General features: G+C 35.9%; 1 long non-coding RNA gene across 1 annotated transcript; it reads left to right on the top strand.

Annotated features, from left to right (window-relative positions):
- The first annotated feature begins 12,287 nt into the window (after positions 1-12,287).
- LOC149772992 (uncharacterized) lies at positions 12,288-15,838 on the top strand. The gene is made up of 2 exons (XR_016417508.1): positions 12,288-12,679; positions 15,414-15,838. It is a non-coding gene; the product is annotated as an uncharacterized LOC149772992 (long non-coding RNA).
- The last annotated feature ends 2,602 nt before the right edge of the window (positions 15,839-18,440 follow it).

Raw genomic sequence — 18,440 nt, 5'->3', positions numbered from 1 at the left:
AAATTAGTGTAGTAATACGTGGAAACAATATAAAAGTTGGCTTTTTTATACATTGCTTTTGCTTTACGTGGATCAGTACTGAAACACGATTCCCATGCTTGGCTGCATCTGTTCCAGTCTTGTTTTCAATCAAGAATTCAATTTATCTGTCAAGACAGCGATCTTAGAGAAGGTTTACAGTCATTGAACAAATGTAAGGTCCAAACACAGACTCAGTGACCATAGCTATCTAAACACAATGTTTCGTTGATATGTTATGCTTTTTATTGTTACATTTTGCCAAACAATTCAATTTGTATTTCAATGACCAATTTTATTTATTCATTTTGAGTTGTTTTCTTTTAATTTTTATAATGTTAAAAGATGATAAAAGGTTGGCATTTTGGCGTAAATCTTCATTCAGGATGTTGCTTTGGAAGTATGATGCATCCAGTAAGATTAGAATGGTACTCCTAAACTCGCAATAAATACATCACTGGTGGATATGTAAGTAAAATATATGAGAATTTGACATACATGGCCATTTCAGGAAACACAAAACTGCGTATTTAATAGTGACCTTAATATTGTCATGTTTTCGAATCAAAAAGAGCGTCATAAACAATTGTAAATTGCTTTTCAAGCGACAGAAAAGCTTTACACTGCCGAAAATGGTGAATAGTAGAATTTGATGTCTTAAGAGCAACGTACATATATGTCTGATAATAGTTCTGTGTTTCTTCTTAAATATACAAATCTAACTCTTTTTTCCATAGGAAACAGTCATCGAATATGTATAATATCCGAGATCTTAATTTTCATAAAACACACCAAACATTACTCCAGTTAGATGTCAGCGCTTGAGTGAACCGAATCACTTGGATTTGTCCTATTCGCACTGTAAACGTATTTCACATGTAAAGAAACTGAATTAGTAATAATTTTGCAATTAAATTTTGTTTGCAGCCAGGTCGATCAATACAAAACGTCCTGTTTGAGCGACATTAAATTCAGGCTCTGCATGTTTCAACTTGTACATTTGTTTTGGAATTAACTTTTATATTAATTACTGTGAAAAATGCTATAGTGATTTTGGAAACCAGGGAGTGTTTTCCGGTTTGAGTGGGATGCGATTGCAGCAAATGGTCATGTTATGGGAAACAACAGTGACGGATGAAAGACAGAGCTATTCCACATCGTTGTTCTACACTGAAAAACGTACCATACACATATCGAAGGTGTTGGAGAGGTACATTCCACCTTCATATTAGAATATGGCGTCAGACGCGAGACTTTGCTGTGTCTCTGTCTGATGCAATCTTCTGACCCGGAGGTTCAAATGTTTCTATTCAACATCGATATGAAACGAAGGCTTAGTTTTCAAACTAAAAATTATGATCGAATTCAAAATCGTGTATATAGATAAAACTTTCAAGCTACAAAACACCCATTAGGTTTGCACTTTAAATGACGCTTCATTATTATCATCAATGTTCAAAGAACAGTGGTTGGGACCGTCAAACACAGCGCATTACATGTGCCCTGAAAATAGCTTGCGCAATGATAGGAATGTCAACAGGTACAATTAAATTCCACCCTCACCACTAAGATAACTGATGCAGAATAACGATATAGAGCTCGATTAGATCTTTTATATGTTTTCATTTCATAAATAATAATGAGAAAATAAATAACGAAAACAAACGAACAATTAGGACAAGGACTTTTTCGACTCGGAACTGGACTGCAGAATCCGTACCTGCAGCATGGTCGATCAACGCTCATTATACAATGTAAACGAGTTGCAATTAAAATAAATCTTAATTATTGTGATATGAATATGAATCTTAATAATTTTAATATGAACATGAATCTTAATTATTGTGATATGAATATGAATTTTAATTTTAGTGATATGAATATAAATCTTAATTATAGTGATAAGAATATGAATCTTAATTATTGTGACATCAATATAAATCTTAATTATAGTGATATGAATATGAATCTTAACTATTGTGACATCAATATAAATCTTAATTATAGTGATATGAATATGAATCTTAACTATTGTGACATCAATATAAATCTTAATTATAGTGATATGAATATGAATCTTAACTACTGTGATATGAATATGAATCATAATTATAGTGATATGAGTATAAATCGTAACTATAGTGATATGAATATGAATCTTAACTATTGTGATATGAATATGAATCTTAACTATTGTGATATGAATATGAATCTTAATTATAGTGTTATGAGTATGAATCTTAATTATTGTGACATCAATATAAATCTTAATTATAGTGATATGAATATGAATCTTAACTATTGTGATATGAATATGAATCATAATTATAGTGATATGAGTATGAATCTTAACTATTGTGATATGAATATGAATCTTAACTATTGTGATATGAATATGAATCTTAATTATAGTGTTATGAGTATGAATCTTAATTATTGTGACATCAATATAAATCTTAATTATAGTGATATGAATATGAATCTTAACTATTGTGATATGAATATGAATCATAATTATAGTGATATGAGTATGAATCTTAACTATTGTGATATGAATATGAATCTTAACTATTGTGATATGAATATGAATCTTAATTATAGTGTTATGAGTATGAATCTTAATTATTGTGACATCAATATAAATCTTAATTATAGTGATATGAATATGAATCTTAACTATTGTGATATGAATATGAATCTTATATAAAGTGATATAAAAAGGAATCCAAATTATAGTGTTATGAAAATGAATCTTAATTATTCGGATATGAATATGAATCTTAATTATTCGGATATGAATATGAATCTTAATTATTGTAATAAGAATATGATCATAATTATTGCAATGTGAATATTAAAACTTAAATATTGTGAAATGAATATGAATCTTAATTATTATAATAAAAATATGACTTTTAATTATTGTAATATAAATACGAATCATAATTATTGTGATATGAAAATGAATCTTAATTTTTATAAGATGAATATGAATCTTAATTATTGTGAATTGAAAGTGAATCTTACTTATTGTGAAATGAATATGAATCTTAATTATTGTAATATAAATACGAATCTTAATTACAGTGATATGAAGATGATTCTTAATTTTTGTAAGATGAATATGAATCTTAATTATTGTGAATTGAAGATGAATCTTATTTATAGTGAAATAAATATGAATTTTAATTATTGTAATATAAATACGAATCTGAATCATTGTGATATGAATAGGACTCGTAATTTTTAAAGTATGAATTTGAATCTTAATTATTGTGATATGAATATGAATCTTAATTATAGTGATATGAACATTAATTTTAATTACAGTGATGTGAATTTGAATCCTAATTTTTGTAAAATGATATGAATCTTAATTATTGTGATATGAATATGAATCTTAATCATAGTGATATGAACATTAATTTTAATTACAGTGATGTGAATTTGAATCCTAATTTTTGTAAAATGGATATGAATCTTAATTATTGTGATATGAATATGAATCTTAATTATTATCATTTTAATGGGAATCTTAATTTTTGGGATATGAATATAAATCTTATTTATAGTGAAATGAATATGAATTTTAAGTTTTGCGATATGAATTTGAATCTTAATTATAGTGATATGAATATGAATCTTAATTATAGTGATATGAATATGAATCTTAATTATACTTAAATGAATATGAATCGTAATTTTTGTAATATGTACCTGAATCTTAATTATTGTAATATGTATCTGAATATTAATTATTGTGATATGAATATGAATCTTAATTACCAGTAATATAAATATGAATCTTAATTTTCGTGATATGAATATAAATCTTAATTATTGTGTTATGATAATGATTCTTAATCATTGTGATGTGATTATTAATCTTAATTATTGTAATATGAATATGAATCATAATTATTTTATTATGAATTTGAATCTTATTTATTGTGACTCATATTTAAATGATGAAGGCAGTTGCACGAGTTTTAATTTTGTATGTACAATTATCAAAGTATGTTATATGATGAAAGTAATCAAGATGAAAGAGATATTCCACATTGTTGTCCTGCACCATAAAACATGTTCAATCGTACGTTGGTATGTGAAACAATGGTATCCTATACGAAGTTTTCGTATGAATAAGCTGACATTATCCTCTCTGTCTGTCTCTCTGTCTGTCTGTCTGTCTCTCTCTCTGTCTCTTTCGTTCTCTCTGTCTGTCTCTCTCTCTCTCTCTCATGTAAAATGCGTCTCACATTTTAATGGTCAAAGTGTGATTATAGTTGTCCATCGACTCATTCCCAAACGACAAAGCACCAGGAAGTGATAGCATCCCGCTTGAAGCTATCAAGCGTGGAAAACTAACACTGCTTCAGCCACTGCATGAGCTACTCTGCCTCTGTTGAGAAGAAGGAGCAGTCCCCCAAGACATGCCCAATGCCACCATTGTGACCCTTTACAAAAAAGGGCGACCGCAGTGACTGTAATAATTACAGAGGGATCTCGCACAAGAGCATCGTTGGCAAAGTGTAAGCCCGCATCCTCCTCAACAGGCTTCAGCTGCTGGCGGACCGTATGTACCTGGAATCCCAGAGCGGCTTCAGAGCAGGTAGGTCGACAACAGACACGATCTTCTCCCTCCGACAACTCCAAGAGAAGAGAAGAGAAGAGAGCAAGGTCAGCTACTCTTCATGATGTTCATCGACCTCACCAAGGCCTTCGAGCTGGTTAGCAGGAAGGGCCTATTTGAACTTCTCAGGAAGATCGGCTGCCCCAAAAAACTCCGCAGCATGATAATATCTTTCCATGCTGATATGAAGAGAACAGTCCTCCTCAGACTATTTCCCCATCAACAGCGGGGTGAAGCAGGATTACGTGCTGGCGCAGACCCTTTACATGATCTTCCCTTCTCCCTGCTCCTGTCCTACGCCCCGTTCACTGATGTCGTATATCTGCACACCAGGTCCGACGGGAGGCTGTTCAACCAAAGTGAGATCATTGCTCATTAAGGAGATGCTGATGACGCGGCTCTGGTGACCCACACCGAAGATGCCCTTATAGACTGGGAGACCGTTCCGCTGATACCTGCAAGCAGTTCGGGCTCACCACCAACCTGAAAAAGACAAACGTCAGTAAGCAAGATGTCACCACTGCCCCCTCCATCAAAATCGTCAGTGTCACCCTGGAAGCAGTCAACAACTTTACTTAACTGGGATCAAACATGAGCAACACTCTCTCGCTCGATGTGGAGCTGGACAGAAGACCTGGGCGGCAAACACCATCATGGCCCGACTAACGAAGAGGGTGTACAACAACAACGCGATGACAGGGCACACCAAGATTCAAGTCTACCAGGCCTGCGTTCTCTGCACCCTTCTATATGGGAGTGAGACCTGGAGCACCTAAATGAGGTAAGAGCGCCGGCTCCACTCCTTCCATATGCGGTGCCTAAAACACAACCTGAAAATCAGCTGGCAAGACCGCGTCCCACACTTCGAGATACTTCAGCGTGCAAATATCCCTAGCGTATACTCCCTGCTGAGCAAACGCGGCCTTCGATGGCTGGGACACGTCCAACGCATGGATGATAGGGGGATGCCAAAGGACATCCTATATGGACAGCTGGCCACTAGCACCAGAAGAGTCGGCCGCCCCTTACTTCGTTTCAAGGATGTGTGCAAGAGGAACCTGAAGGCATGTGACATTTCACCCGACGGCTGGGAAGTGCAGGCCGAAGACCGAGGGACCTGGAGACTGACGGTCCACAAAAGCATACCAGTCGCTGATGTGAGGAGAGGCCAGCTGGCAGCAGAGAAAAGTGAGAGAAAGAAGAGTGCGGCAGCAACCGTAGCAACTCAGACTACCCAATACATCTGCATCGACTGCAATAGGGACTGTCCCTCGTGCATAGGCCTGCACAACCACAGCAGACAATACCAAAACCCCAGAGACAAAGACACTCCAAAGGCGCTACTCGTATGGTCCCCCGAGACTGAGCCGCCAGTGACGATGATGATTTTCAAAAACTAAGGTTGACAAAATCGCCATTCAAATATATTTACAATAGGTATATTATCATGGTAACACCTTAACGACACAACACTATGTAGCGTTTCATTTTCGGCTTCGAAATTTAATTTTTAAAGACTCTAATCTCTTCGAGTAAAATAAAAATCCAATTATGAAAGAACGTAGATGAGAAAGAGAATCATTTGTAAATTATTCATCATGTTTATCACATTAATCGTCCCTTTAAGTTTATTCATCGTTTTGCACAATCATCTATCCAATAAACATGCCAATCTCGGGTTTAATTCACGAGGTACCGGTAGTTATCACTCCGTTGACAATACATTGTGATACATCTCGGCAGTATGGCGCTATTTCGCACTTGAAGTAATGTTTCAAAATTGAAAACCCCCATGAGATCAACAAGCGCAGGTGGTGACAAGCAAAACTACCGTGTAACAGATAATCTGGCTTGTGTTATGTGTTGCTATATAGGTTGCATATCCGAATAATGTGGTTTTAGGAACAATTGGTACCGAATTAAAGCTTACCTCTGGGAGCCATATAATTTGTAGTGACTAATCAGCTTTTATGATATTTAATTTGACGACTCTTTAAATGTTTATTACACAATTTATCTTTGGTGATCTAGTAACTGCACAGAAAGTGTGTAATGTTTTAGAGCGAGGACATGTTTATGAAACAGCTAATAGGTTGCATATATAACAAAGTGCGTTATTTTTAGTATTTTTACCAATCGTACAACTCATGGACAAAGTTTCGAATAAAATCTTTCAAAACAGTGATTAAGTAATTTTTTGCACACGCTGTTCAGAAGAGAGAAACAAGTTGGCAAAGATTTTAAATAACAGATAATAACAAAACTTAAAACAAAAATCAAATAATACAAAATAACTACCTATTGGACTAATCCGTGCCTGGAAAAGATCCATCACCAGGGAGATCTATGCAAGATGAAATGCAAGTTCTTTTTGGCGCATGACGAGTCTGATACTTTATTTGCAAAATTGAAATACCACAAAATAATTTAGCAACAATTAACACATTCCAAAATTGTTTGTAAAAGATAAATTACCGAGGGATGGAAAGTAAATAGTACCAAACCACAATAGATCTAGAACTGACGTTTTGTGTGATGATCCTATTATTCAAAGTTCAAATACTTTGGCAGATTTTACAGAGGCAGGACCGAGGTCATACCAAAGTAACAATTTCCAGATGTAAGCGAGTCAAACGCATGTTAAAGACGCTTAATAGATACACACAAGGTGATACATAGACCATATAAAATTCAGCTTTCTAGAGCGGAAGTGATAATAAGTTGGATTGGTTCTCTCGATACATGTTTGTAAAAGCAAAGTCTTTACGTAATGTTTTCATTGGCAAAACATCTGAACTGGAGATTTCTGTTGTGATTACTTTAATGTAGCTTACAAAGACACGAAACTTTTAAGGGATACAAAGTAGCATACTATCACGATGATCAGGTATTCAAATCGTGATTGCAGGAAATTCTTTTAAAAATGGTTTTATGTTAAACTGATCATAACCGATCATCCAAATTTCTAAAACAAAAAAATATTCACATTGCCATACGCAAGACAGGGAGCATTCCGATAAATGAGCTCCCACCCCAATACCCAATGTACTGATACTAATTGACGCTACGGAATGTTCTCGCCTCTTCTTTTAAATGTCAAATTCCGTACAGACACTTATGTCCGTACACACTAATGTACACACTTTTGATAGACACTTACCAATATTTCTTGAGGCACATGAGTTACCTGAGCCTTTCGGCAGTATGTTTAAAATATTTCCTGATCAAATTCAATGTTTAAGAAGTTGTAAAATCAAGTGGAATAACACAACCCTACCTATTGTGGTCATGTCGTGAATATGTTGAGCGATAACGTGGTAAAAAAACAATTATCCTTTTTTTGGGGAAATTGTGCTCAACAATTTGGAATTTCAAATTATTTCATAGTGGAGGTTGTGTCGGATTTGAAGCTTGACTTGCTCAGGAAACCATCTTTGAATATTGGCATCGGTGTACAGGAATAATGTATGCCTAAAACGATATAAATTACATCAGACTTATGAAAATATCTATATTTTTCATTCTTTTGGGGGCGAGTCTTGGTCGATCGTGTGTTGTTTTCGAAGGCAATATTTGAATTGTTACACAAGGTCAATATCCTCTGCGTGTTTTAATTTTATTATGATGTCCGAATGAATGCTTTGTGTGAGAATGTAGGCATACAAAAGAATATGTTCAATAAATAGAGCGTGTGTGTGATCAGTATACGTAACGTGGCTATAAAAACAAAGGTTTCAACAAAGTTCTCGACTTTCAGCATAATCTGAGACCTCTAACTATGAGCATGAGAGCACACATGAAAGAAAATAAATTTTGTCTGCAAATTGTGTTATCTGAAAAGCTTGGTGACAAAATTGTAACAAAATATCCTGAAAACAAAGGAGACATCCTGATGGGCGCCCCCCCCCCCCCTTCCCGCAGCATAAGAAGAGCTAAAATACATTGAACGACAACAGATTCATTTTTTAAAATGTTCGCATGGTATGATACCAAAATACGTCATTATAAACCACGTATATTGTGATCAGTTGTATAGTAGCTAATTTTTTTAAATCCGTCGACTTTGTAAGAATAGCAAAAAATGACATGCTCCTGATATTTTCTTACCGAGGATTTCTCTTGATGTCAATCTGCACCTGATATTGGAACAAGCATTAACTCAAAATCAGCATAATTTACAAGTGCTACGTGTGTTATACGACTGGAGTTTTCAAACTATAACATGTTATTATTTTATCAGACATGATTGCTCTCACGAAGTTAATACAATCTCTGCCGAGATCTCCAATCTCCATGATTTCTTGAACTTGTGTTGGTTGCATTGGCTATTCATGCGGAAGTTTGAATCCAGCAGTAATGTCCGTCCTTGGTATTGTTTGTGCACGTAGAATAAATCAACCTTGCGCACCGATGACACTGAAAATGTATATTGAGCTCTCGCTCACAAAAGTATTTGACACAAATATTATTTAGTCTCTTTAATTTGGGCATGTCATTCGCTTGCATTGGAGAAACTGTCAAAGACAATATTCTGCGTACTTTGATGGGAGACATATTTGCTCACTCTGTGAGGATTTTTGCAATAGGATTCAGTGCACACAGTCAACATGAAATATTTCGTGTCATTATTTGTTTACGATCAAGCAGGTTTGTCTAACCTTTATTGTAGCAGCTAGCGACAAAATTAAACAATAACACAGTATATTGAATTTTGCCGCGTATCTCACCTATAACTTCGCATAATAAAAATGTATAACTCAGATGAAAACAAACTGCTATTGTTCGTGACTAAGACGAATACAACTGCACAGACAATGCTTGCTAACAGTATAATACAAGACAGCACATGCGTATCAGAAAATGTAACATCAGAAAGAAGTCGTCGAAACTTTTGACTGATTAATCAGACTAAACTTGCGAGTATGACAGAAATACAATATGTTCGTTTACTTTTTCCGAAAAATATTGATGATTCCAGGTATGCACGACAAGGCTTCTATGTACAAGTCTGTAGCCAGCAAAAAACTTATTAGAAGAATACAACAATTATTACTCAGTATGTGCCTCAAGACGATAAAATAGAAATAATTTGTCTGCAGAAAGCAGATATCTTGTAAGCAGAGTGCAGCCATTATAATGACTTGCCTTGTGTGTCAGAGAGAGCTTCAGAGAGAGAGAGAGAGAGAGATAGAGCTTTTCTGACGTAGAGCTTTAGAGAGAGAGAGAGAGAGAGAGAGAGAGAGAGAGAGAGAGAGAGAGAGAGAGAGAAAGTGAGAGCTTTTTCTGACGTAGAGCTTTAGAGAGAGAGAGAGAGAGAGAAAGAGAAAGAGTCTTGATATTTCTATGTAGACTAGTTGCACTGAACTCAAAGCAAAAGTGTTTTACTTTCTTCTGACTCTAAATCCGATGGTCGTGATATCTCTCCAGAGACCGCTGCAATTCCTGCCAAGTGCTGACAATTATTTTTGACCCTACACTGCAAGCAGAGGTAACGATTCCTTGGAAAAATCCGCCCTGTAAGATGTTTGTTCTGCAGACAATTTTGATGTTATACATTCACCCGTGATTGCCTAGCCATGTTTTATTTCGTGTGCTGTTTGTTTCGTTCGTTTTTTGTGCGGAAACTGCTGCGCCTGGTGCACTTGGCAGATACCAAATTTGATTGAAATGTATGATTTATATTTCTGCACGGGCGTTACAATAATGTTCACTGATATGTATCTCATTATAATATATCTTTGGATAATTTTCATAAAACCAGATTATATAAAACTTTCACTATCATTTTTTCCGCTATGACATTCAAGCGTCAAGATGCTTGCAGTGACAGCAATATAATTATGATACTTTGCTGCAGCAGCAGTTGCTTTGGTCCAGTTCAGTTCAATATCTGTCAAATAATATTTTGTTTGTTACATGTTTTGAAATATCAAAATATAAAATAGCTAAGAAAATGGCAAATTCGTTTATTATTTCAGTACATGTATCTACATCCTGCTGCAGTAAAATTGCCATCTGATTCACGCTCGCATATTGTCTGCTATTGGCTCCGACAGCAAATGCGAGTCAAACCCATGATATCAAATACCTGACTGTTCTCCTCCAGATAAGCATCTTGTACGGCAAACTGAAAGGCTGCAAATACATTTGGCAGCAATGCGCTGCTAAGCAGTGTGGCAGTATGGCAGTGTGGCGTTATGGCAGTATGGCAGTAAGGCTGCAAATACTTTTGGCAGCAATGCGCTGCTAAGCAGTGTGGCAGTATGGCAGTATGGCAGTGTGGAGTGTGGCAGCATGGCAGTGTGTCAGTATGGAAGTATGGCGGTATGGCTGCAAATACATTTGGTAGCAATGCGCTGCTAAGCAGAGTGGCAGGATGGCAGTGTGGCATATGTTAGTGTGGCAGTATGGCAGTATGGCAGTGTGGTGGCATGGCAGTATGGCAGTATGGCTGCAAATACATTTGGTAGCAGTACGCTGCTAAGCAGAGTGGCAGTATGGCAGTGTGGCATATGACAGTGTGGCAGTATGGCATTATGGCAGTGTGGCATATGGCAGTATGGCAGTGTGGCAGTATGGCAGTATGGCAGTGTGGCATTATGACAGTGTGGCAGTATAGCAGTATGGCTGGTGTCCATGTCACGGACAACTCAGCCTTCAGATGCATTATGCTTTTGAAAATCAAAGCAACATATTATCTAGTGCGTAATAAATAGTAGAGAGAAAGCGCAGAAAGAATTTATTGTCCGTCATCTACGTCAGCAGGATTATGCATATATCATAAAAATAGACGCCTCAGTATACAATATCAATATCACGACATAATCCGAATATAGGAGTCAGATTCAACATCGACCCAAGTTCACTGCGACCCTCCATGAGAAAGCAGCTCATAGTAAAATTAATATAATAATCAGAATATTTTTTGATAAATGAAAGGATTTCGGATAGCAGCACGGATTTCAATTGGTCCTGGCGTAACAGAAACAACCCTAGAAAGAAGTGAAACATCTTATCTGAACTTATTGATATTTGTTGTAATTCTTGTGTCTTTGTACCAAACATATAAGACGCATAACGTTTGTTATGGTCATCTCTATAGCTCATAGAAAAGAAATTCATAACTGCGCCTGGCAACAGGCAAATATTTGCTAATGTTTCTCTTTTTTATTAAGCTGATCTCGCAAAGTCTTAGATAAGCTCCTGTAATTATTTACCAAAGCTACCTTTACAGCAGCAGCAACTTCAGTAGGTGGGCAGCAGATATTTGCAGATATCATCTGACTTCAAATACAGCTTTATTATGAGGCTAGTAAATGTATTCATCTTTTGTAATAATAATTCCTGTTCCAGCTTTATTCACTTCAGCTTTACTCGTCCAAGTGTTCGTATTCTGTATTAGATTCATCAATTGGAGACTAATCAAAAAGCTCACGCGCAGAGCTTCTTTCGAAGGCGCAATTGCCTTATTAGCCTCCTTAACTTCTGCAGACGTAGGCAAACCGTTTTCTACAATCCTTTTTCCTGCCACACTTCCGCTGATGATGCGGCGCCCATTGCAAAACTCGAGGACAGAAGACCAATTTATTTCTCGATATACCTGGAAACACTGCAGCTCTCATACCACGTATTCATACAAAATCCTCCCATGATTTTTCTGCACTTAATTCGTGTTGGTCTCGCTATAAAAGTCGATTCATTATTTCGTCTTGTGATATCAGTTGCGAGTAAAATGTTTCGCGCTCATTATGTAATTTCACGTTGTTTCCTGTTTCGTCTGTAATAGAAAACGAATTCTAGAATACTAGACACATTAGTTGCTGTATAGTAAATTAGTGACGTGTGCATTACTGTCGTTACAGAGACACGTGGCGCATTAGCACAAAAGCTATAAATGACATGACTGTGACCGCCTAGAGCGTTATATGATCCTGCCTGAGATCTTTAAATGGGCGTGCTGTAAAGAACAGTAAAATTATTGATGCTTCCTTGAGAAAACTTGGAGTCGTACAAGAATATATTTTTTATGTGAGTATATTAGAGCATTGTAAAAAAAAAAACAACCTTGTATTCTGGATAAATAAGTAAACTTTGCTGAATAAGTGATCTAGTAATTCAGTGATGTCATTATCAACTTCAATGCGTTGTTAACAGCTTGTTTGCTTGTTCCTAACAGTTTTAGCTGTTCGACAAGTTCACGTGAATTTTTTGTAGTATTTGATGAAAATACCTATTTGGGATTTGATCAGTGCCAGGCTTGACGACTAAGTTTATCAAGGATCTTTTAGAAGTTTGTTCTGGCATTGTTCTCTTCATCAACCAGCTTTCTTAACTCCTTGTCACCTTGGCCAGCTTTTCTGCTAAAGTGTACATTTGGCCTGAGAGACAAATGACTGTACTCCTTTTCTGATACCGATATCTTCTCTTTGATCTTATCAGACCATCACAATATCAACAAGGTTTTGTATCTTTATTCAAGCCGATAAATATCACGCTTATCACCTGCTGGCTCGAACGCGGCCTTCTGATTCTAGATGAGATCCTGTACTTGTGATACCTCTTCTGCAAAGTTTTCTAGTTCATGAAGCTGCTGTTCTGAATTCTGGTTTTGCTTTTTCTGCATGGTATATAACGCTTGCAGTAACTTTGCTAACATAGAATCAGCAATTGTTTGGGTACTTCGTCTGTCGTCTTTGTGCAGGTAATGTTTGAGTTATTCCTGAAGTTATTTTTTTAAATAGTTTTTCTGCACCCTAAAATTCTTGCTATCCAAATTATTTCTGCAATTGTTGCTGGTGCTTCACATACATTCTCTTTACATCAGCTTTACATTCCTATTTATCTAATGCGACCAATGGCATCATGTTATAATTTTAAAATAAATATTAGCTCTCTTTCAAATTCAGTTGGCAAATAATATTAGCCAAAACCACGACGACACATGTTGGGATCTTCTGTTGCACCGTGATGAAGCACCAACCATTAAATTATGCTTTGTTCCTGCCTATAGCCCAGTGATAGCACTGCTTAAGTTCGGCAGAATCAATTTTGCGACAATAATAGCATGCAGTCGAATAGATATCACGCTTGTCTAAGCAATAAAATAATACAAAGCAGTCCGTTTTTTGTTCAATATATTTTGAAACATCATGCGATGTCAAATACTAAGACAGAATCGCTTTTGCCATCAAGGTTCTCTCTTCATGCTTTTATTTTGTAAAACTATCAGCATCAGAGCTACTTATATCTGTGTCAAAGTTACAAATAGTTTTGTATTTTTCTTGTCTGGGATTGAGCGTGTAAATAATTATTATATGCTCTTTTTTCTCATCTAACTCCACATTGTCAGAATTGTTCAGTATTTTCCATATTGCACAGATTCATGTTGCATAACACGTTTGTCTAATGGTATATTAGGAACTACTTTAATTGCAAATAATTTAGGACATTTTTGGGAAAATAAACTAGAAAGCAAGCTGTTTCGTCTATTTGAAAGTCGAGATGATAAAGTTAATCATGTGGACGAGTTCACTGTGTCACAAATAATACTTTCATGCAAGTAAAAGAATGAAAGTGATATTTGCAATGTCAATAACAAACGTTCGAGACACAGTACTTAAAAATACCATTCTGTGAAGGGGCAAATTTCTGGCGATCTAAATTAATTAGATTTATGGGGACAGGCGCGTATCAAATCGCCATACTGAAATGATCAGTAATGTCTTTTCGAGGGGAGAATTTCATTCTTAATTAAGCATTTGTTTAAAAAGCAGCCATACGGTCTATTAGTGACACGGTAAAGTTTGATTTCATTGTAAAACTGTCACAAATTGAGAATTCCCAGTGACCAGTAGTCGCAACGTAGAAGGTCAAATGGCCCCCAGGTTTGGCGCCTATGGAAAAAGGCGGCAAATATATTTGATTCTAATTGGTTACGCCAAATAAGGGGCGTGTTTCCCCACACTAAATTTCCTAGTTTTAATATCACCACATCGAAAGTTTTAATCAGTCTAAGCTTTTCTGCAAGAGAAAACAAGTCAAGCAATATTCGTGAGAATTTGGAGAGAAATTCTCTCGTAAAACTGTGTCGAAAAAAACCAACGAAGAAATTTGGTTGTAGAAGCGAGTATTGCTGAAAGCTCAAAGGTATTTGTGACAATTCCGTCTAATTTGTTGATGCCATATATAATGCTTTGCTGGATTTTTTAAACTTATATTTGCATGAATTTAATTTCTACATTCATATGTCAATTTGCTTTATGAAGTATAACTGTTGAGTTTATGCATATGAATTCGTATATTAATATTCTGTTGATAAGTTTGACCAATTGTTTGAATTTGTCGTCTAGTTTGCATAAGAATTAGGTTCTAAGAATTTCATGCATTACATTAGTTAATATGAGTTACGAGAATCCGTGTGAATTCACCGAATTTAGAAGATTTCACGTATGATTAAGGGAGAGTATGTATTGACTGAAATGACGTAGTAAAACATGTAATGTATCTCATTTATTCACTTGTGTAAATTGAGGCTGGCTCGGAACCGTTGTGCCTCGTGTGGTGTTAATGTGTGATGTTAATGCGTGATGAATTAGCCATTAAACTAACTAGGGTCATTATAGGACATGTGGAGCCGACTGATAGCCTTAGCATCTGTTTAGCACCGATAGTAAGATTTGATAACGAGGGGGAATAACGCAAAAGCCCCTGTTATCATAAACAACAGAAAATTTAGACTGTCTCTATTTATATTTTTTTAAAGGGAGAACATAGCGCCTGCGACGTTTGGTGTGACGTATTAATTCCACGACGTATGGTACGACGTATTAATCCTGAGATGAATTATGAGACGTAACCTGTGACGTATCTGTGAATCTACGTACAACGCACAGAATGAGGACCAAAAGAGGCAAGACCGACAGAATCGAAGGAACAGCTACAGTGGAAGTGGAGTGAACGAGAAATAGGTTATGCAATCGCACTAGGCATTGACTTCGATTGTTCAATTGATCCTATGATGAACTAAAACTATCAGTAAACAGATCGGCAACTTTATTTAAATATATTTTTTTTTGGGGGGGGGTTGTAATTCGGTGAAAGTTTTATATCTAAAATAGAGTATATTCCTGATTTAATGAATTCTCATAGTTGTTTTATGTAATTGATTAAATTGTTTATTTACATGTACGGGGGCTCGTGTTGGTTTGTTCTATATATCTGCTCACATCTCTATCTATTCCACCTATAAGTTTCACCACTTATATTTATACTTACTCGAACTGCGCAATAATATCGAGGGCGGTCAACCTCTAGATAACGAAAACCAAATTAAGCGTGACACCCGCTTACACATTCTGATAATTTAAACAGTTATTTACCAAACACATTCGAACAATTTCGCAAATGAAATTGTTCGGACTATGACTAGTACTCTCTAATATCTACAAAATAGCATATAAAATATATTGGGGTCAAGCGCTATTGCATATCTTTCAGAAACGTTCCATTTTTCTAGTCAATCAAAACACTAAATTCGATTGATAACAATGCAACTGAAGGTTTGAGTAGGAAACTAAGAGCCCATCGCCAATCAGCCAAGACGAAGAAAGAGCATTGTTTCCGCTGGCTGAATAAAATGTCCTCACAACAACTGCTTTGCAATTTTCCAGCGATAGAAGTCGTGCACTATATGATACATTTCATAGGTGAGGTCCCTTCAACAGCGAGCAAGCAAGTGACAGGGCATAAACACATATCTTCTTTAGCTGGTAATAAAAATGGTAATAAATATAGTTACATTTATGCATCTAGAATTTCCTCAAAATGTACTTTCTTACTTAGCTCTGCAAATCCCAATGTCCTCAGCCATGTCATGGAAAAGCTAATAATACCGAGATTGTACTGTAATTTTGACTACATTTCCAACAGAACTCACTTTTTCCTTACTGCCCTTAATTAACCTAAGAAATCCAGTCCGTTATAAACAGAAAATCAGTTGAGTTGGATCAAATGAAAACAGAAAATCCATCCATTCCACACCAACTGCGAAAGTGTTTCAATGCACATTCATTAAAAATTTGGCTCTAGATTTCAATTTTAAGTAGACCTAAACCAGACTATTTTAAAACGAATGTCGAGCGCAGAGAGTTCAAAGGTAACTGGGCGGTGCTATAACCGCATTAATATTTTTACTGTGTATTGATGAATCTACAGTTGTCTATTTTGAAAGACAGAATAAATTTGATTACTTTGTTTCTTGTAGTGTATTCCTTAATTATTAAGTTATTGAGCGTCAGGTTGAAAAATGAAATTAATATATAATAAAAGGCTACTATATTTGTATGGGAAAATGTGAACTCGTTTATTTTATAAAAATAATACTGTGCTCCCGAAGGTTGTGCAGTATTAATCAGGAAAAAAAAGAAACAAAGTCGTTCATATTTTCCCATATAAACGCAACAGCCTATACTTACAACATCATAGCTAAGTCCATTCTTTAGCAGCATATTGAGAAACCAGTTAGTCTTTCCTCGATAAGTTGAATATACTATCGTATGATGTATTATGGCAACCAGGAAACACAAAATTGTGCCATGATTTTTTGATATCTTTTGTGTCAACATTCATGTTGTGCATTTGTTCAGCATTAGATATATAATGCGTCATTTTTCAGCTTTTAGCTCCGTCATTGGCAATGCCATTAACTAATGGTAGGCGTCAACAAATTCTGATGCAGATTTGAACAGAAGCGTGTTAAAATCTGGCGACTCCATAGCATGACCACTTAATACGTCGTCGCAAATCAAAATAAGAAATTGTGGCCTCGCCTACAGATAACATAGATGCTGCTAAGACCATGGGGAATATGAAAGCTCGAACGTTTGGTTGTCTGAGGTCAACACTATCTTTTTTTAAGGGCGTGTACATTCTGCCAGGCAAGTATAATTGGTAATCAGGTATAGCAGTTTGTACCAGGTGTGTTGCCGCTAGTTGGTAGAACAATGACTTGCAATATCGATATGTGAAACAATTATCACAAACTTGGTCGCGTCTGCAGCTGACACTGAGGCGAGAAATAAGAAAATATTGATGATAAATTTCAGAATCAGTTAGTTGTGCTAGAACCACGAAAGGGCCTGCGTATGTTTTGGTGTTAATGGATATATAAATAATGGTAATGCTATGACATATCTTTACACGCCTGCGAAAGAAATTTATTGTGCCAGGCTTGCAGATGACAACACTCTCCGATTACTTTCACAGCTGACAGCGGTTCCAGTTGTATAAATGGTATAAGCAGCAATGTTTCATGACGGGTTCTGGCATGATGTCAACTGTCACCTTAGAAATGAGCCGCAACAAGATTACAAGACTAGCGAATCCAGAAAGCACTGCAGAAGAGTTTTAAAACAATATAAATATAAAATATTCAAGTCTGATAGCGACATATTAGTCAATATTGCAGATGCGACCAAAGTGAACGTCAGTGTTAGCTGAAGACAAATGAACGTGTTTTGCTTTTGGACAGCAATAAAGGCAGAATTTTGTACAGAGAACATTTACGGTAGCATAAAGTCCAATATTCAGGCGCCAGAGGGATTTAGAATCATGTTAACGTGCCTATATTTTAGGCTTGTCCATCAGCTTAAGAAGTAAAGAGCACATTAAACTTTGTCGACGCGCCACCAGAAATACAGACGCAGCAACAGAACAATATGTTGATATCAAACACGTAACATACTATAATATATTCCTCAGCTGTCATCTAATATTGTGAACAGAAATCATT

Source organism: Sinohyriopsis cumingii, unplaced genomic scaffold (genome assembly GCF_028554795.1).
Source record: "Sinohyriopsis cumingii isolate HCF-2022 unplaced genomic scaffold, ASM2855479v2 utg000938l, whole genome shotgun sequence".
NCBI lineage: Eukaryota > Metazoa > Mollusca > Bivalvia > Unionida > Unionidae > Sinohyriopsis > Sinohyriopsis cumingii.
The sequence above is the reverse complement of the archived record's forward strand: the minus strand, read 5'-3'. Positions and strand labels throughout refer to the sequence as shown.